Below are 22,688 nucleotides of genomic sequence, written 5' to 3'. Positions count from 1 at the left end.
GATAGTGCTGCTATAAACATTGGGGTGCATGTGCCCCTTTGAATCAGTATTTTTGTATCATTTGGATAAATACCTAGTAGTGCAATTGCTGGGTCATAGGGTAGTTCTAGTTTTAGCTTTTTGAGGAACCTCCATTTCCAGAGTGGCTGTACCAGTTTGCATTCCCCCCAGTAGTGAAAGAGGGTTCCCCTTTTTCCACATCCTCGCCAGCTGTTTTTTGTTTCCTGTGTTGTTCATTTTAGCCATTCTGACACGTGTAAGGTGGTATCTCACTGTAGTTTTGATTTGTATTTCCCTGGTGCTAAGTGATGAGCATCTTTTCATGTGTCTGTTGACCATCTGTATGTCTTCTTTGGAAAAATGTCTATTCATATCTTCTGGCCATTTCTTAACTGGATTATATGTTTTTTGAGTATTGAGTTTCATAAGTTCTTTATATATTTTGGATACTGACCCTTAAGCAGATTTGCAAATCTTACATTCCAAACGTTGCCTTTTAGTTTTGTTGATTGTTTCCTCCACTGTGCAGAAGCTTTTTATCTTGATGAAGTCCCAATAGTGCATTTTTGCTTTTGTTTCCCTTGCCTCCGGTCTATTAAGAAGTTGCTATGGCCAATGTCAAAGAGGTTGCTGCTTGTGTTCTTCTCTAGGATTTTGATGGGTTTCTGTCTCACATTGAGGTTTTTCATCCATTTTGATTTATTTTTTGTGTATGGTGTAAAAAAATGGTCTGTTACATTCTTCTGCATGTTGCTGTCCAGTTTTCCCAGCACCATTTGTTGAAGAGACTATCTTTTTTTCCATTGGATATTCTTTCCTGCTTTGTTGAAGATTAGTTGACCATAGAGTTATGGGTCCATTTCTGGGTTTTCTTTTCTATTCCACTGATTACATGACTGTTTTTGTGCCAGTACCATACTGTCTTGATGATTACAGCTTTGTAATATAGCTTGAAGTCCCGGAATTGTGATGCCTCCAGTTTTGCTTTTCTTTTTCAAAATTCCTTTGGCTATTTGGGGTCTTTTGTGATTCCATAGAAATTTTAGGACTGTTTGTTCTAGCTCTGTGAAAAACGCTGGTGGTATTTTGATGGGGATTGTATTAAATGTAAAGATTGCTTTGGGTAGTATAGACATTTTAACAATATTTATTCTACCAATCCATGAGCATGGAATGTTTTTCCATTTCTTTGTGTCTTCCTAAATTTCTTTCATAAGTGTTCTACAGTTTTCAGAGTACAGATCTTTCACCCCCTTGGTTAGGTTTAATCTTGGGTAACTTAGAGTTTTTGGTGAAGTTGTAAATAGGATCGATTCCTTGATTTCACTTTCTGCTTCTTCATTGTTGGTGTATAGAAATGCAACACATTTCTGTACATTGATTTTGTATCCTGCAAATTTACTGAATTCATATATTAGTTCTAGCAATTTTTTGGTGGGGTCTTTAAGTTTTCTACATAGTGTATCATGTCATCTGTGACTAGTGAAAGTTTGACTTCTTCCTTGCCAATTTGGATGCCTTTTATTTCTTTTTGTTGTCTGATTGCTGAGGCTAGGACTTCTGGTACTATGTTAAATAACAATGGTGAGAATGGGCATCCCTGTCTTGTTCCTGACCGTAGAGGAAAAGCTCTGTTTTTCCTCATTGAGGATGATATTAGCTGTGGGTCTTTCATATATGGCCTTTATGATGCTGAAGTATGTTCCCTCTATCCCTACTTTCTTGAGGATTTTTATTAAGAATGAATGCTGTGCTTTGTCAAATGCTTTTTCTGCATCTACTGAGAGGATCATATGGTTCTTGTCCTTTCTTTTATTAATGTGTCATATCACATTGATTGATTTGCAAATATTGAACCACCCTGGCATCCCAGGAATAAATCCCACTTGATCATGGTGAATGATTCTTTTAATGTACTCTTAGATTTGATTTGCTAGTATTTTGTTAAGAATGTTTGCATCCGTGCTCATCAGGGATATTGGCCTGTAAATTCTCCTTTTCAGTGGGTTCTTTATCTGGTTTTGGGATCAAGGTAATGCTGGCCTCATACAATGAGATTCGAAGTTGTCCTTTTATTTCTATTTTTTTGTTTGAAAATTGGTGTTAACTCTTCTTTAAATGTTTAGTAGAGTTCCCCTGGGAAGACATCTGATCCTGGACTTTTGTTTGTTGGGAGATTTTTGATTGGTCATTAAATTTCTTTGTTGGCTATCAGTCTGGTCAAACTTTCTATTTCTTCCTATTTCGGTTTTGGTATTTATATGTTTCTAGTAATTTATCCATTTCTTCCAGATTACCCAATTAATTGGCATTTTTCATAATAGTCTCTCCTAATTGTTTGTATTTCTGTGGTGTTGGCTGTGATCTCTCCTCTCTCATTCATGATTTTATTTATTTGGGTCCTTTCTCTTTTCTTTTTGGTAAGTCTGCCTAGGGGTTTATCAATTTTATTAATTCTTTCTAAGAACCTGCTCCTAGTTTCATTGATCTGTTCTACTGTTTTGTTGTTGTTGTTATTGTTTCTATATCATTTCTTTCTACTCTAATCTTTATTATTTGCCTTCTCCTGGCTTTCGGCTTCATTTGTTGTTCTTTTTCTAGCTCCTTTAGGTGTAAGATTAGGTTGTGTACTTGAAACTTTTCTTGCTTCTTGAGAAAGGCCTGTTTGATATATACTTCCCTCCTCTGACTACTTTTGCTGTGTCCCAAAAGTTTTGGACCATCATGTTTTCATTTTCATTTGTTTCCATGTATTTTTTAAAATTTCTTCTTTAATTTCCTGGTTAACTCATTCATTGTCCAGTAGGATGTTCTTTAACATCCATGCATTTGTGGTCTTTCCAAATTTTTCTTTGTGGTTGACTTTAAGTTTATAGTATTGTGGTCTGAAAATATGCATGGTATGATCTCAGTCTTTTTGTACTTGTTAAGGCCTGATTTGTGATCCAGTGTGTGATCTTTTCTGGAGCATGTCCCATGTGCACTCAAAAAGAATGTGTATTCTGTTGCTTTAGGATGAAATGCTCTGAATGTATCTATTAAGTCCATTTGGTCCAGTGTGTCATTAAAAGCCATTGTTTCCTTGTTTATTTTCTGTGTAAATGACTTGTCCATTGCTCTAAGTAGGGTGTTAAAGTGCACTATTATTATTGTAATATTATCAGGGAATTCCTTTATGTTTTATTAATTGTTTTATATAAATATATATGTGTGTGTGCTCCCAAGTTAGGGGCATAAATATTTACAATTGTTAGATCTTCATGATAGATAGACCCCTTTATTATGATATAGTATCCTTCTTCGTCTTTTGTTACACAATCTTTCATTTAAAATTTAGTTTGTCTGATGTAAGTATGGCAACTCTGGCTTTCTTTTGATGCCCATTAACATGATAAATGGTTTTTCACCACCCCCTCACTTTCAATCTGCAGATGTCTTTATGTCTAAACTGAATCTCTTGTAGGCATCATATAAATGGGTCTTGTTTTTTTATCCATTCAGATACCCTATGTCTTTTGATTGGAGCATTTAGTCCATTTACATTCAGAGTAATTATTGAGTGATATGAACTTAGTGCCATTGTATTACCTGTAAAGTTGCTGTTGCTGTAGATTGTCTCTGTTCCTTTCTGGTCTTTGTTAATTTTGGTCTCTCTCTCTGCTCAAAAGGTCCCCTTTAATATTTCTTGCAGGGCTGGTTTAGTGTTCATGGAATCCTTTAGTTTTTGTTTGTCCTGGGAACTCTATCTCTCCTTCTAGTCTGAGTGATAGCCTTGCTAGATAAAGTAGTCTTGGCTGCATATTTTTTCCATTTAGTACATTGAATATATCACACGAGTCCTTTCTGGCCTGCCAGGTTTCTGTGGAGAGATCTACTGTGAACCTTATTTGTCTTACCTTGTAGGTTAAGGACTTTTTTTTACCTTGCTGCTTTCAGGATTCTTTCTTTACCTGTGTATTTTGTAAATTTTACTATGATATATCTTGGTGTTGGTTTTGATTTTGATGTGAGTTCTCTGTGCCTCTTGGATTTGGATGTCTGTTTCCTTCCCCAGATTAGGGAAGTTTTCAGGTAAATTTGTTCCGATAAACCTTCTGCCCCATTTTCCCTCTCTTCTTCTGGGATTCCTATGATAAGAATGTATTATGCTTTATGGAGTCGCTGAGTTCCCTAAGTCTACATTCATGATCCTGTATTTTTCTTTCCCTCTTCTTTTCAGCTTCATTATTTTCCATAAAGTTATCCTTTATATCACCTTATATATCTTATATATTTGTTCCTCTGCTTCTTCCATCCTGTGGTCGTTACATTCAGTCAGTTTCTCATCTCAGTTATAGCCTTTTTTATTTTGGCCTGACTATAGTTTTCTGGTCTTTTATCTCTGCAATAAGGGACTCCTTGGTATCTTCTATGCTTTTCTCAAACCCAGCTAGTATCCTTATGATTGTTGTTTTAAATTCTGGATCAGACATATTACTTATATCTGTTTTAATTAGATCCCTGTCTGTGATCTTTTCTTGTTCTTTCTTTTGGGATGAATTTCTCCATCTTGGCATTTTGTCTAGTTCTCTGTCTTCTTCTGGGTGTTGGGAAAGCCTACTATCTTTCCTGCTCCTGAGAGTAATAGCTTTATGAAGAAGAGGTCATATACGGTCCAGGGCCATGTTCTTCAGGAGTTGTTTCTATTGTGCTGTGTACACTCTACTGCTGTGTTTTGCTGCTCTTTCCCTCAGATCAATCCTCTGCAGATTTTCTCCTTGCCTGCCGTGGGGAGTGTTTGGACCTTGTCCAGAAAGTGGTGAGTATTAACTAGGTGTGCTCTGGTCTGATTGTTAAAAGAAACCTGATGCTATTTCCACTAGAGCTGAAGCTTTGCAGTATTCTATGGTCAATAGACTTGTCATGTGTGGGGTGTTTGTGCTGGCTTTCTTGGGGAGAGTCCCCTTGCTCTGGTTCTCACACTTGACCTAGTAGAGAAGCTCCTGCAGAGTGCAGTGGGGCAGGGCTTGGTGTAAGCTGCCCAGGCCTCCACTGTTGGCACTGTGCTGCTTACTAAAGTCAGTCTGGCTGATGGGCAGGGGAGAAAAATGATGCCAGCCCTCTCCCTTGTCCCCAGAGAGGGGAGTTCATGTCTGCTGCTGTCTGGGAAGCCCTCACAGAAGAGCAAACGATCTCTCTCATGTGTGCCCGGCATCCCTTAGATCTCTGCCCTTCACCCGGTCTGTGTCTGGGCTTTCTGCTTGCCCAGCAGCGCAGTGCATCTGTGTTTTATCTTAGACATGCCAGTTGAATTTCAAAATTCCATACTAAGACACCTGGTGTGGCATGGACCGATGATGGTCCTCTGGGGGAGAGTCTCCTGTGCTGGGGCTGGTGCCAGTTTGTTCCAGAAGGGCAGGAGCTTGGAGTCTAGAGTAAAGTGCAGCAAAAGCCTGGGTCCAGGTTAGCTGCCTTCAGCAGATGTCTGTGCCCCTATGCTTAAGTCACAGGGGAGCGTAATGGCACCTGTCCCAGAGGCATTCCAACAGGAGGGAGGACTGTCTCTCCCAGTGAGTCCCAGGGGATCCTTAGATCACCCATCCATTCCTGGGCCTCTGTCCTCTTCTCTACAGTAGCACTGCAGCACCGGCCAGGCTTAATACCAGCCACAATGCTTACTTCTAAAACTCCATTCTTTGAGCTCCACTGGTTGTAACAACTCACAATAATCAGCCCCTCTCATTTTCCCAGTCAGTGGTTTTGCAGAAGCATTTTCCTTGTGCAGTCCCCTGTGCGCTGCTCTCTCTCCTGCTTTCCCCCTTGCCTCTCTTTCCGTGATCAGGGCCCCCTCCCCTCTGTAGCAACCATGATCCTCTTCACCCCCAAATCGTGTTTCTGCACCTCCTACTTTCCACAATGTGGTCTCTTCTCTCCCTCTAGTTGTACAGTTTGTTCAGTCAGTCCTCAGATGGATTTCCTGGGTGTTCAGAATGATTTGATATTTATCTAGCTGGGAAGCAAGCATAGGGTCCTCCTACTACTCTGCTATCTTAACTCTGTGCCAGAATCATGTTTAATTTATATTTGTATTTCCAATGCCTGAAACAGAGCAGTATAAGTTCTGAACAAATGATCAATTTAACTAAACTGAATTGAATTGAATTAAACTGATTGAAAAGTATGGGTGTTTTTCAAGTGATTCTTACTGTTAGGGAATTAGATTATAGTTGACAAGCCCACCTGATCACCCCTGGGAGCTGCCTAAGGGTTTCTTTCAACCTAGGTAGAGATTGTCTTAGCCAACATACTGACATTTATTTTCATTGTTTGACAAAAGACTTTGATCATCAACTGTTAATAAAATGCTTCTAAGTTAACAAAAATGAGTTTGCCACTGCCTTAATGCAGTTGTTTCAGTCTGGACTGATCCTACTTAGAGGACAGAAAACTAAAGAAAGCCAGATACCAGTGATTAACACATGAGGTTCAGCCAGTGGTTGACGACCCCTAGCTGGAAGCCCTGGGCAGATTCATTTGGCCACTAGCCACTCTGGGCACTGGTGCTGTGTTTTTGGCTGCTGTATGGCACAGATTAGGGAGCACTGAAGTGAGGCAAATGGGCATGATGCTGACATTCTTCTGTTAATTTGGTAACAAGGAATTCCATGTTGTTAATAAGCATATTTTCAGTGCCTGTTGTTGGCAGAGCATCATCATAGACAAGTGGATGTGATATTATCTAAGCCATGGTTCATCTGGAACCAATTACTGTGTTCTTCATTTATATAATAAGTAGACAAAGTTTCTACCCTACAGAAGGAGTTGGTGGGCTGTGGTAAGGGCACAGGCTTTTAGGATTTGTGTTCTACTGACCAGCTGTGGGAACTTGGACCAGGTAGTTAATCTCTCTGACTGTTTATGCCTCTGTATATTATATTGATTTTTATTTGCAGTGAGCCCTCATGACAATGGTTATAAAGGCTCCTAGCACAGTGCCTGGTAAAAAAGAAGCACTTAGGAAACTGTACTTGTTTTAAATCTTGGCAATATGTATTCCTTTAATCATAAAGTAATCTGTGTTTCAAGATTGAACTTCCCAGTTGTATGTTATTCTCATGGTGAACATCAATTTCACATGGTTTGCATTTATTAAGGCTCTAGAAATGGAAAGACTGATTGTTCTTGGACACAGAAGGCATAATAAATCTAGTTGTGTTAGTTGAGAAGAGGGTGGCAATTAGAGAATTTTATCAAATCTATTATCAGTAATTACAAAATACAACTTGAACTATTATTATCAAAACTTTAAAGGAAAGTCACATTATTGATAGCATGCTTATTAACTCAGTGGGAATGACACTTAATTAAAAACCAGTGGGGGGTTGCCTTTGGGTTTTCTGAATACTATGTACCAAAGATTTTGCTGCAATGCAGAAGTATAATAAATGCTTCTCATTTAATCTGGGGGTTCTGTGACTCCACAGTGCTTATTTATGTGATAAATGGTTATCATTGATCTCTCATAAGTTATTACTGCTGTCCATTTAAAAAGAGACCTCGGTCACTTTTATTATAGTGTATTTGAAAGGCTGTAGAGTGAAATATTGGAAATCATTGCTTCCTGGTTACCATCTTCATAAACCTGTAAAGCAACTCAGATTTTTTTTCATTTCATTTTAGCTAATAAACCATAGTCTAGTGAGATGGTTCTGTTTTATTATCAGGCAAAGGTACATGTTAAAATTCATGGGATAATAAGTTGAGATTACCAGAGAATACAGTCATAAGAAAAATTTTAGAGGCTGTGAATTTGAAGTACATTCTAAGACTGAGAATTAGTAATAACTGAGATTAGAATTGGTTGTGGCTATATCTATATATGAGCAAGAGAAATGGATAGAAATCTAGACATCAGGAATTAATTTCAGACTGCCTATGTCATTTCACCTAGTACAGACAAGAATATTCTTATCCATCTGATAATGGAATGGATGTTAGAAATATATTTTTTCTTCTCTTGTTATCTGAGAATACACAGACAGAGTTCACAAATATTTTTCTAGTAATTCCCATTGGAATTTCCCTTGCCAAGTGTGAGTTTCATCTGCACATCCCACATTCTTTGCTGTGTTGGCATGTAGGTCCCTTGTTTCTAGACTTACCTCCCTCCTTGTTATGTCTTGCCTGGACTCTGGCAGGAGAAATCTTTCACTGCCATTCTCATCTTCCAGTCCACAAACATTTTAGTCCATCCTGTGTGGTCAAATTAGTTTCCCCAAAACTCTACTCTGAACATGTCACTCTCTCTTCTCTCTCCAAATACACAGAACACTTCTTCCCACAATGCCTTAAGAAAGGATTTCTTCCTCTTCATGATATAGACTGATTCACCATTTTCTCCCTACCTCTCACACAAATCTTACATATTCCCCTGTGTTCTATCCAAATGGGGTTCACCTTGTTTCCTGAACATATGTGCCCTTTGCTTTCTTGCCTTTGTGCCTTTTTTTTCTTCCAGTCCATCAGTCCTGAAATTAGTCCCACTGTCTGACTCATCCCCATCTTCATCTGCTAATCTCCTATCCATTGGTAAAAATAACTGGAAGTTCCAACTCATAACACATTCAACAACAACACATTTTTTTACTTTAATTAGAAAAATCACTAAAACAACATTATGCTAATTTTGGAAAACAGAGAAGAAAAAATTACAATAAAATCTATGATGTAATTATTAATATTTCCATTTTAAAATTTGAGATAATAGATTCTCATGCAGTTCTAAAAAATAGTGAGGTCCCATATAGTCTTCCCACAGTGTCCCCCAATGGTAACATCTCACATAGCTATAGTTCAATACTACAACCAGGAAATTGGTGTTGCTACAACCTACTGACCTTATTTGGGTTTTACATGCCCTCATTTGACTGTGTGTATCTGCATGCACATGTGTGCTTTGTGTGTGTGCACATGTGTGTATTTAGTTTTATGCAGTGCTTTCACATGTATAGATTAGTGTGACCACTGCAGCAGTCAAGACCCAGAAGAGTTTCTAGAGCCACAGCCACCTCCCTTCCCTATCCCTTGCTAACCTCTGGAAACCACTAACTTGTTTTCCAACTCTGTAATTGTTATTTCAAGAATGTTTTATGAGTATAATCACATGTAAACAGAAACCTTTGATAGGACTTTTTCAGTTGTTTGCTGGGAAGTTTTGTTATGTAAGCACCTCCTCCATTTTCCTTATGTCCTCTCCAAGACAGTATATGGTGGAATGCCACTTCCTGGGAATTGGCAGAAGTTTTAGGGAGAGCTTTGAGTTTCAAAGACCACAGATTTGGTGGATCTTTGAGCCCCTCATACCTGGGTCTCTGAGAGGCCAGAAGGGCATAGATGGTATCGCATTAGGCAATATTTGACATGGAGTGCATTTTGGTCATAGAACTTGTTAGGTGTGTAAGATCAGCTTCCTCATTTGTAAAATGGGGGTGATAATAATATCAACTTCATAGGGTTGAGATGAGGATGAAATATATACATTGCATACCTTTTCTGGCACATAGGGTTTGAAACATTATAGTTCCTTGTGTTGTTATAGAATATCTGCTATATGCCAGGAAGCGCCAGAGTCAGATAAAATGGGGATCAAGGCTAGATGGACCTTTATAGAATATCCACTTTTAGTTAACTGGAGTGTGTTTTCAGATGACATATGGAAGCAGGACTAGAGCATAATCTAGTCTGATCTACTTTTCTACAAAAGTAGAGGTTTTAAGTAGAATCATACTTATCTTGGTTAAGGTCTTTTTTATAAATTAAAAATATCCTTCCCTTGTTACCATTTAACAATCCCTTCCATGTTGTTAATTAACAAAGATTGCAATCCCTTGCTCGTAAGATGCTAGAGGATTAGAAATAGTTTTGTATCACACCTTTAACATTATGTAGTCTACAGCTTTACTGGGTGATCTTTTTTTAGAAGGTATGCCATTCAAATAGCAGCACTCAGTTAGCTAGATGTTAATTCTTATCTCTATTTATGAATTCTTAGGGAAAAATAAAATTTAGACTAGTGATGAAAGACATATGCAAACTGAATAAGAATTATCATAACAAATACCTGTTAGTGCCTTTCTCAGTTTAAATTTCACGTATTATCAGTCAGTGATTACTCTTTTGTATTTTGCTAACTTATGTACCAGGAAGCCCCCACACTCTATTGCTTATTCTCTTCTTTGATCAAAGACATTAATTATCACCTACTTTTTAGAAGAAGAGTGTTAATTGCTTCTTTGATTCTTAGCTCCTTCATCTGTAAAATATCATTAAAATCTAACTTTCTTACCCCTCAGGGTTATTTTAGGGAACAGTTATGGTAAAATATGTAAAAGTATTGGTAAATAGCAAAGGGCTTGCAAATGTGAAGTGTCATGAGAGTAGGAAAAAGGAATGAGCACATACTTGGAACCAGATAGTTCTGTGTCCAAACCCCAGCCTCGCCATCTTATGCTGGTTGTGTAACTTGGAACAAGTAACTTAACAGCTCTGAATCTCAGTTCCTAACATGTCAAACAGGAATGCCATTACATACATATGTCTTTCTTATGGTTGTGTCTGGTTACTTTCCGTGCCCTCTTCCTCACTGCCCCAATCTTTCTTCTGCTTTTCTCAATGCCCTAAACATCTGATACGTGTAAATGAATCATGCAGGCTCACTTGCCAGTTGGCTACCAGTTAAGGTTGGCTAGTGGGAGGCACTGGCAGATCAGATGGTGATAGGAAAGAGAGGCTGGGCAATTCTTTGCTCTCTTCAGGTTCAGTACCTAGTCTCTGGCAAGGATTATATCCCTCCTTGGACTCAGCACCCTGGACAGCCCCTCCTCAACAGTTCCAGTTCTCTCTTTGCTCTAGGAACATTATCTTTTCCTGGGGGGTGGTGATGGCTTCCTAGTGTTAGTCTCTGGGTACCTTGACACCCATTATTGGTTCTATGAACCCCATCTGTATCCTTGTACCCTTCATTAAGCTCTATTCCTTTGGATCAGCTGTGCTTATTATTCCTGTTGAAATCCCAACCTGTATATGTGGGAAGGTATTGAATTTAAGCATAAAAGAACATTATTTAGCTTTGGATCTAGCACATAATAATAAACATGGGTTCTTGGGCTGTCATTTGCTACATTGTTTTGCTTCATTTTTGTGCAGAGAGTAACTTTACTTCTCATGGCTTACATCAAATCTTCTTCTTTACACTAAACACATAAAATAAAGTGAACCTGACTTTTCTTTTTTCTTTTTTTTTTAAAGATTTATTTGTTTGTTATTTGAGGGAGGCAGGGAGAGGCAGAGAGAGAGGGAGAGATAGAATCTCAAGTAGATACCTGCTGGGGGATTGATCGCATGACCCTGAGATCATGACAGAGCCAAAATCAAGAGTCAGGACAATTAACCAACCATCCAGGTGCCCCGAAACTGGATTTTTCATATAGATTATGCTTTCATGCGTTCTCTTCTGCCAGCCCTTCCAGTGAGTTCCTACACCCTCATCCCCATCCTAGTTAGTAAACTGTAATTTTTCTTGTACTAAGTGGTTAAGATCATGTGCTAGTTAATCTAGGTTCTTCCGGAGTTTTTATAGCTTGCATTTTGATTGAGAAAATTTTGTTGTTGTTGTTGCTTTAAAGATTTAGGCTCAGAATTGGAAGCTACCTGGGGGTCTTCTCCTTCAGCTTCCCTTCCCTTCTATACACAATCTCAACAACACTCATGGCAGATGGGTACCCAGTCCTTTCAAGCTCTAGATAATTAAGGAATATGATATGGAGAAAAAATTCTTAAAACTCTATGACTTCCCCCATGATATCTAGGCATGGATTAAGATGATGCCATTTGAAGATTTTTGGTTAGATTTTTCTTCTTTCCCTAAATGATTGAGTGAGCACAATTAATTTTACAAATCTCTTTAGGTACTTGCAAGTGATTTTTTTTAAATTATAGGATTTCTAGGATGAAAAAGACTCACAAATAATGAAGTTGTATGACAGAGACAAAGAATATGATTGCCAGTATTCAGGGTCTAATTCGAGTCTGTTTCCTGCCTTTGGATGCTTAGATTCCTGAGATTTTAGAGATGGAAGGAGGCTTACTGATCACGAGTCAGTTCCTCCTTCTTACAGAAAAGGCTACTGAGGTTTAAAGTTAGGAACTGACTTGATCATTTGGAAAGACATTGTTTCTAGTTTTTTTAGGGATAGTGAATTCAAAAGTGTAATCTGAGTGTTCGTACTGACCTCAGGACCTTGAGGATGGAGTAATGTTCCCATTTCCATTGACTCTTTTGGAAAGAAATGTGAGAATGCTGACATACTATTAAGAAGAAAGTCCAGATGCACATGTGTATTGTGTATGTGTGCTTCTGTGTGCATGTTTGCTTTCTTTGTTTTTGTTTTTTCTCTAACAATCTCTAAGAACTATAATCTTTGGTTCTAATTTTTTTGGCATTTCTATGTATGCATTCTTTCATTATTTTCTTTTGATAGCATTATTTTTGATGTACCCATGGCATTTGCTTGTGTGAAAATTTATAAATTTAATAAAAAAGAAAGTATGCAAGCAAAGCACTTTTATTCATCATATATTACTGGCACAAAGTCCATGTCATGGTTCTCAGGGAACAATGAAAGAGATTGAGGCCTGAACAAGAAATATTTGATTCTAAAATTCTTAGAGAATGCTTCAAAAATGAAAATAATAAATATTTAATTAAATATCTTCTAAAATAACATTGTCAACTTCATTAAGTGTTCAATTTAGCATGTATAAAAATTTCATTATATTGTAAAACATTTGAAGGTGAGATGTTCTTCTTTCACAGGTTCCCAAGTATGCATGATAATTGCCAAGAAATCATTGACACTCTAAATTAAATGAGTTTTTGAGCTAAATAATTTTCAAGGTAAAATTGCAAATTAAAATTTTTCATGTTCATTTTCATTTTCCTACAGAGAAGGGTGATTTGGGTGCATTATATTTATGTCATGTGGACTGTGGCCTCCAAGAGTAACAAGATACCTGGGACCTTTAAGGGACTTAAAATGTGGCCAGAGGATAACAAGTGGGAGAAACATTTTATAGTTTGTTAGAATGAGATTCTCTAGCAGTGTCCTGCTAAGGCAACATTAACAGAGCAGAAGGGAGCTGTGGTCACTGTTTCTGTTAATAGACTGTATTAGTTATCTCCTGCTGTTCAACAATAAATTGCCACACACTTAGCACCTTAAAACAACACATTAATTATCTCACAATTTTTGTGAGTCAAGACTCAAGACATCACTTGAATGGGTCCCTCCTTAGGGTCTTGCAGGCAGTAGTCAAAGCGTCAACCAGGTTATATTCTCATCTAGAGCCTTGACTGGGATAAAATCTGCTTCTGAGCTCATTCAGGTTGTTGGTAGAATTCATTTCCTTGTGGTTGGACAGGATGGAGGACCCACCTTCTTGCTAGATGTCAGCTGGAGGCTGCCCACCATTCCTAGAGATTGCCTGCTGTTCCTTGCCATGCTGGTTTTCCCAACACAGCTGTTTACTTTATTAAAGTCAGCAAAGAGAGTCTCTAGAGTAAGTCCAATATGATAGCATGACAGTCTTATATAACAAAATGTAATTATAAGAATGGTATCCCATTACCTTTGTCATTAGAAGCAAGTAATAATTCCCTTCTATACTCAAGGGGAGATGTTTATACAAAAGTGTGAACACCTTCTACAGTTATGGAATGAGTAAGTCACAGGGATTAAAGGTATAGCATAGGGAATATAGTCAGTGGAATTGTATTAGCACTGAATGGTGACAGATGGTAGCTACACTTGTGGTGAACATTGCATAATGTATAGAGCTGTTGATTCACTATGTTGTACACCTGAAATTAATGTAACATTGCATGTCAACTGTACGTCAATTAAAAAAAAAGTGCGAACACCAGGAGGTGGGGATCATGGGGCAGCCACCTTAAAGGTTATCCAACAAAGAATATTAAGAATCTATTCATTAGCATGAATTCATTCAGCCTTTTTGATTAGGCATTTAGAACAGTTCTACTTGTGGAGAGAGTCATAGAACAAACTCAAGAGTGACCATAACCACACTTCTACAAAAAGCTTATACATCCCCCTTTCAGGTGTGGCCTTTTCCCTCCCTCTGGGAACCCTTGCAGAAGGCTTGCTACCCAAATGGTTAACATTTCCCCCAAAAGTAAAATACCCAAACTTGCCTTTCTCAGCAGCAGTCCATGCAGAAGATGAGCCCCCCCCAGCAAAAATTACCCATACCTCATTCCATTCCCTTAGGTCCCTATAAGCAATTGAGAAACTGTTCTTATAAAGCTACAAAACTCAAGTATTCAGAGTTGATAATGACCTTATTTGTTACCCAACACAGATTGTGTTTTCACGCTAATTGGGGACAATACTGTGTCAGTCCAGGGTTGTAAGAATTACAAGGATTTTAGTCATTGAGGCAAGCCCACCTGGGAAGATATTTGGGCACATTATGACAAATGTAGCCTTAGAAAATTACACTTCTAGGACAGTTGGCTTGTGCTCATGGAAACAGGAATCCAAAAAAAAAAAAAAGAAAGAAGAGGAGAGAGAAAGGAGAAAAGTGAAAAGGGAAGGGATGGGAAAAGAGAAAAAAGAAAAGGAGAAAAAAGAAAAGAGAAAAGGAGAGGGGAGGGGAGGGGAAGGGAGGACAGGAGAGATGACTGTCTTTTAAGGAATTATTTGAAACCAATTGGACCAGTGCTTGTTCTTATTCCTTTGGCAGCTTTGCTGACTACAGCCATCTTTCAGCTCATAATTTCTCCAGATTTTTGTGATTATCCTTTGCATCTGACATTTCTTGCAAGTTTTATATGGTATCTGTTTCTGGTCTCCCTATAACTCTGTTTTCCTTTCTAGATAAGGTTTTTCTGTATCACCCATGCTTGACATCTGATCTCAACCCAACCCCAGTTTTGACCCAGCCATCCCCTCTAGGTACTAAAGATTATAATGACTTTACCCCAATATACAGCCCCATGCAGGAAATATTGGACTGTGTGATTAGGATAGCATTGCTAGCTACTGAAACAAAATCTCAGGAGCATAATACAATAAGAATTTATTTCTTAGGGACACAACAAGATAATGCAGGCATTCCTGGTCAGGCAACTCTCCCACAGATACAATGATGCTGGGACCCAGGCTCCTTCCATCTTGTGGCTCTACCATCTTTAACACACCTTCCTCCATTACTACATTTATCTGCATTAAGCCGTGGAAAGGAAAGGATTATGGAAGGTTGTGCATAGAAGAATTTCTGGGCCAAGAGGAAGGGGATATTTAGCTAGCAGTTTCTGTCACATGGATTGTTTTGGCAGCCATGAACCTATGCCCATATGCACGTTGGGAAAACTTAGTGGGCAGCACCTTTGAGGAAAAGAATAGTAACCAATGGTTTATTTATGGAACATTTATGCAGAACTTAGTATGTTTCAGATACTGCTCTAAGTATTTTTTAAATAATAACTAATTTAATTCTTACACAACCCTATGAAGTAGGTCCTGTTAATATCCTCATTAAATGGGGATGGGAAGACTAGGGCTAGAGTAGTTTGGTAGATTGCTCAAGGTAATAGCACCAGTAAGTTGCAGGGATGAGGATTTGAACCCAGGTCTCCTGGCTTCAGAGTCTATGTTTTGCCATTATGCTACATGGACTCTCCGACTTCATCAGTACTGTGACTTTCATCAACAGCCCTCTGATGAAAGGCAGTATTATTCCCATTATATAGGTAATGCATTGTAGTCCACAAAAGTTGAGGAACTTCCCCAAATCTCACAGAGATTAAATTGCCATGTCTCTGTGGGAAGAATTCCACTTAGGTATTAAGGAGGGCACGTGTTGGGATGAGCACTGGGTATTATACACAACTAATGAATCGTTGAACACTACAACAAAACTTATGATGTGCTATATGGTAGCTAACTGAACATAATAAAAAATAAATAAATAAATTTGACATTTCTCATGGCCACATCTGGTTTTTGTTGATGCGACTTTGAGTGTGCTCCCTTCAGAAAGCATTTTGGTGCTACTTTTATAGGCAAAAATGCAAATGTTTCACCTGAGGTAAAAGACTCACTTAATCCAAGAAGAGCAGGGCAAGGGCAGGAGTATGAATTAACTTCAGATGTTGTCACCTTCAAGCTGTCATGAGGTCTTCAACATGGCAGGAATTAACAGCACAAATATCAAGAATGTTTCTGTGTCAGGTGATGCCAGAAACCATGTATTAAGGACTTCAGTAAACTTGCATGACTCAAGTTTATTTATTTATTGTTGAAAAATAATGCATAGAGCTATTGATGTGATCTTCGTACTTCTTTATGAGTGAAGGTTATGAAGAGTATTAAAAAATATTCCACAGCCAGTGAACTGACCTTTACACTTCATAAAGCAGTCTATGAATAATATCTAAGGATTTGTCTTTTAAACATTTTTCCTTGAATTTTCAGATTTTTATCAAATTCACCATAGGAAAATAATACCTTTAAAACATAAAACAAACAAACAAAAAAGAAGATAGTAGGAAGGGAAAAATGAAGGGGGTGGAAATCAGAGGGGGAGATGAACCATGAGAGACTATGGACTCTGAGAAACAAACTGAGGGTTTTAGAGGGAAGAAGCATGGGGGGATGGGTTAGCCCGGAGCTGGGTATTAAGCAGGACACGTATTGCATGGAGCACTGGTTGTTATATGCAAACAATGAATCATGGAACACTACATCAAAAACTAATGATGTAATGTATGGTGACTAACATAACATAATACAATTAAAAAAATTGGGACAGTATCTCTAATTTGTCATTTTAAGTACATTTTTGAAATAATTCTATAATTTTAGCTGCTCTTTATTTTTGACTTATTGACTGTCTTAGTCCATTTAGGCTTCTATAATAAAATACTACAGCTTATCAACAACAGACATTTATTACTTACAAATCTGGGGGCTGGGAAATCCAAAATCATGGTGCTGGCAGATTCCATGTCTGGTGGTGATTTGATTCTTTATTGATGGCTATCTTTCTTCTGTGTCTTTCCATGGTGGAAGGGGCAAGGGAGCTCTCTCAGACCTCCTTCATAAGGGCACTAATCTGATTCGTGAGCACTCTACCCTCATAAACTAATCACCTCCCAAAGACCCCACCTCTTAATACCATCATGTTGGAGGTTAGGTTTCAAAATTTTGGGTGGACACAACATTCAGACTTTTTTTTCAGATTTTATCTATTTATTTGAGACACAGAGAGAGACAGCAGAAGCGGGAAGGTGGGTCAGAGGGAGAGAGAGAAGCAGACTCCTCACTGAGGAGGCAGGCCAATGCGGGGCTCTATTCCAGGACCTTGGGATCACGACCTGAGCCAAAGGCAGATGCTTAACTGACTGAGCCACCCAGGCGCCCCAACATTCAGACTTTTTAATTTTAAGTTTCAAGACCACATACCTGATCTCTTTGGATTAAGTTATGAGTTTATTAGTCGCCTGTTTTATAAATGACATGATTCTAACATCAATAACAAATGACTGCTTTAAGAAATCTATTTTTTATCTCTAATGTTGTCATATAAAAAGTATAATAAATCTCTTAAAAAAAACAAAGTTTTGTTAACCTTAACAATATTTTTAAAAGCAAACTTTAAAAACAAAACAGATGGGCATAGGATTTTTATCATTTCAACTTAACCCCTTATATTTCTATGTATCTCTCTTTTGTCTTTATACCAAAAATCACAATATTTTCAGAGTACTTTGAAGTTGGGAGATTAATTTTATAAAACCACTCATTCAATATATTCATCACAGTTGGGGGAAATAAATATAATTATAGCCCTCAGTTTACCCATAAAGAGACAGAGGCCTGAGATGCTGGGGACTTGTAGTGTTGCACAAACACAACAGGCAGTTTGAGGCCCAGTTTCTTCACAAGGACTCAGGATCTGGATTTTCCTGCCTCTTTCTGTGGGCAGAGGATTAATGTGAGTATTTTCATGGAAATGCCAGTAGTTGGAGTCAAGCCAGGAGTTAAGGGCCTTCTGCGCGTTCCCAGAAATCTGCCAGGCATTCAATCTTCCTCATAAAGAAATTTCATCCTCATAATAGCGCTTTGGAGTCAATGTTACTGTTTTGTTTTGTTTTGTTTTTTTAAGATGAAAACTCCTAGAATATAGAAAGTGTACTTGATTTATTCAAGTGTTCATGGTTAATAACAGCACAATCAGAATTCAAGCCTCTGTTTATCTGGATTAAAATATTCTGTTCTTTACCTGTATTTCTTCCAAAATAAGACTTTTGTTCTGATATTCTGCGTGTGCTTAGACTTACCTGTATTGAGTTTAACAGCAAGTTAGATAACAAGGCTCTGGTACTGGCTTGAGTCTAAACCAATACTTGATTGAGAAGTTGGTCATTAGCATAGGGGCCCCATGTCAGAGTTGTATGTGTGCATTATTTGATTGAATATGTTATGTTCACATATATTCCTTCACACCTAGGATCTAAATTTACTTGATGGGTGTGTTCCAGTGCTTTTAGATGAGATTATTCCCTTTTACGTTTGGGATTAATACCCTAGACCTTGTATTTCATCTTTGATTTTATATCTATATTTATTGGTAGTACTCTTTAATAAGAAGTAATTTGGGAATTTATTCATAAAACAGTTATTGATTCTTATATGAAAATCAGTTGTTTGCTTTCAGGAATGGTATCCCGAAAACAAGACCTAGGATCTGTTTTTCCCTTGGCCTAAAATCAAACAATTATATTTTCTCCAATGACTTGAAACAATGCCTTTCTTTCCTTAAGAAGCCAAACTAACATTTAAGTAAATCTATCCATTTGCATTTATATCTTTATAAAATGGGTTTTCCTGAATAAGGAAAGAATATGAAATCAAGGAATATTTTTTTCCTTGAGCTCTGCGTAGTAAGCATGTTGGATTTTTATTTATATCTTTGCACTGGCATTGGCATATTGAAAAAGTGAGTCTTAATCTGTCAACACTTGGGCCTTGAAGTAACAAAATTAAAAAATAAATCAGTTAGCTATTTTTTGTGTTTATTTCCTTTTTATAGTAGAACTATATTTGAAAATACTTTATTTGGAAAATACATCTTATGTGATAGTATATTGTTAACCTTTTTATTGTGAGACTGTGACTTGGATACATCCCAAATTCTCACAACTGTGTCATGGAAAGTTTCTTTTTCCTGGTATTATTTATACATATCTTTACTGTCAGACTGATAAATGACCCCCTTCCATGAGGTCTGGTTCCACCATTCTTCCCTGAAGGCTGAAGTCTACTTACCAAAATCCTGCTTGGTTGACTGACCCTGCTCAGTAGCTGGGGATAACAGATTGGCAACTGTTGAAGCAATTGCTGTGGAGACCAGCAGGGGAAATGCCTATGTACTTGCTAAGGAGCCCAGGAGCCCAGCAGCAGTGGGCAGGGACACTCACTAGGGGGCAACTCAACAGAAAGATCCTCCTCACATGCTTACCTCCACTTGAAGCAACCGCTAATGAGGCAGGCCTTGAACAAATCTTTATTGAGAACTTACAGTCTCTACGTGGCCTTGCACTCAGTGCTTTCCTGTAGCTGTATCACAGATCATGTGAGGATTAGATTTAAGATGCCGTATTATGGCCATCTTACTAATGAAGTTATATCATATCATATCATATCATATCATATCATATCATATCCTATCATATCATAGACATGTTGCCTAAAGTTTCACATCCAGTGATGAGCAGGGCTAAGATACAAACCAAGGTCTTCTGATGAGCACCCAAAAGCCATGTTTTTTTGCAAATGGTAGAATAAAATTAAACATTTTACAAATAAGCTTTAGGCAGTTTTAGGTTCATAACAAAATTGAACAGAGAGTATAGTTTCCTCTTCCTCTGTCTAAACACATACAGCCTCATCTTTATGAACATCCCCCACCAGAGTGGTACTTTTGTTACAATTAATGAACCTACATTGACATATCATTATCACCCAGAGTACATGGTTTACATTAGAGTTCACACTTGATGTTGTACATTCTATAGGTTTTGACAAATGTACTATGACATGCATCCCTTATTATGGTATAATACAGAATAGTTTCACAATTTTTTAAAAGGGCAACAAAAAGTATATTCTGACTCCCATTCTAGTGATTTTCCCATTGACAAGCAATCCCAGGAGTAGGAAGGGGAAGGCCTGGAGATGGACAGCTGTGGCTGGACTGCCATAGAGACTGTACAAAGGTCTGTGGGTTATATGCTGGGCTTGTTACAAATCTCTAGCATCTTTAGTTTTTGAGTAGTATTATACTTTTAAAATTTTGGCACATGTACATAGTGCTAAATCATTAGATAGTTTCCATAGAGATGCCTAAAAGCAAAGCATGAAATGTGAAAGAAAGTTCAACACAGGGGCAGGAATATATAGGGGTTCCAAGTTCAGACTCTGGAATCAAAGTACTTGATCTTCTCTCTTGACTATGCCACATGCTAACTGTGAAACATTAGGCATGTTGTCTACTCCCCTGGGCCTCAGTTTTCTCATCTGTAAAGTCAGAATTATGGTGCCTATCTCTATCAGTTCCCCAGAATTGCTATAACACAATACTACAAACTGGGTGGCTTAAAACAACAGAAATTTATTACCTCACAGTTCTTCAGGCCACAAGTCTGAAATCAGGTTGTTGGTAGGACTGTGCTCCATTTCAAACTTGTAAGAGAGAATCCTTCCTTTCTCTTCCCAGTTTCTTGTGGTTTGCTGGCAGTTCTTGGCATTTCTCCCCTATGATAGATCCTGCTAGAAGTCCTTAAAGACATCCCATATACTCAGGCTTTAATTATATTAAGTCATGAATGTATCTACTTTTATGGAATAAATTACTTATGATGACATATTAGAACATGTCCCATTGCCTTTTGATTACTTTGAATGTGTACAATTTAATCAGTTCTAGTCATACCTCTTTGTTATTGCTTAAAAAAATAAGGATTAGTGTCCTCCTTTAGAGTGTTTGTTCTTCAGTTGCTTTGAGTAATGAGGTACAGAGTAATCACTTACCTTGCATTTTGCAGAGTCCTTACTAGTCCTGCCTCTCTAGACTCTAACTACATTATTATTGTTTCCTCCATTTGAACAACTGGTTGTCACAGTTCCTTGAAATGGAGGATAAATATTTGATTCAATTTTGTTTTTTAATTTGTAGTCCTAGTAAAAAACCTATGACTTTCAACTGAACTGATCATGGTTCAGTCTATTTTCTAAAGGTTCCTAAGGATTGTTCAGAGGTGACAACTGCTTGTTGTTAGCACACCAGGAGATCTTGTGTTCTTCATAGTAGGTATCCAAGGCCCCCAAAGGCAATCAATGAGAAAGCTGTGTTGTTTAGATATTGATGATGGTAAATGCGAAGCAGGAAGTTGTCACTGAGAGGCCATGCACTGAGCGGGCAGGACTTATATTTTGTTTTATTTTTGGAATGTAGTACCAAATGATGGCCCCAAATCTGTGATGCTGGCTTTCTCTCATCTCACTGAGTCTTTTTTTTTTTTAGATTTTTAAAATTATTTATTTATTTATTTATTTATTTGAGAGAGCGAGAATGAGAGAGAGAGAGCACATGAGAGGGGGGAGGGCCAGAGGGAGAAGCAGACTCCCTGCTGAGCAGGGACCCCGATGCGGGACTCAATCCTGGGACTCCAGGATCATGACCTGAGCCGAAGGCAGTTGCTTAACCAACTGAGCCACCCAGGCGCCCATCCCACTGAGTCTTTTTATAGTCTTAGTAATTTGATTATTACAACTGATTTCTTAAGTTCAAGATACATAACCTTAGGGGGTACTACAGTTGTTATATATAAGCCTTTGATATATATTTCTATAATTGATATATATAAGGTTTTGGTAGTTTAAGTGGCCATGTGTTTGTCATCATTTTGCCCAAAATGATTTCCATGAAAATACAAGATACAATCACCTTTGGACAACTGTTTTGGATATGTTATTGCATATTAACCATTAGACTTATGCAGCATACCCACACATCAGCTCTTGAGAACGGAACTTTATGTTTTTGGAACAAAACACTGAAGTCACCATCTTAATGTCACATAGCCAATGGTGAGGTCTGAGAAGTCACTCATAGTATTTGGTATGCAGTGCTTATAAAGTTGTGGCTCAAGTGGTCAAGAGCAGGGCTACATTTAAAGAATCAGGTCCTAAATATGTTCTTTATTTGTATTTCCCCCGTTTAAACACAGATTCTTAGTGTTATTTCTCCTATTCAGTAGCCTGAACCTTCTGATAGCATCTGACTTTACCCCCCATCCCAGAAGAATTTTCTGTCTCATCTGTGCTGACTTTTGTTTTTATCATTCAGTTCTTTTTATTGCACTTTTCCGCATGATACTTCATCTCACACGTGCCACAAACACTCCACGGACACCTTGTTCTTCCTCAGAGAAATGGTAAAAGTTGGGGAAGGGAAGCTAAACAGTAGTTGCCCAAGTGGTCTTTACAGTTTGGGGGAAGAAAAGAAGTGTGTGAAACTCTATGTGTAAATAATTATTTCTAAAATAAGCAAGAAAAAGCATTTTC

This window comes from Callorhinus ursinus, unplaced genomic scaffold (assembly GCF_003265705.2).
Source record: "Callorhinus ursinus isolate GAN/ISIS: 27379988/994484 unplaced genomic scaffold, GSC_fseal_2.0 scaffold1, whole genome shotgun sequence".
Taxonomy (NCBI): domain Eukaryota; kingdom Metazoa; phylum Chordata; class Mammalia; order Carnivora; family Otariidae; genus Callorhinus; species Callorhinus ursinus.
This window is presented reverse-complemented; position numbering follows the sequence as displayed.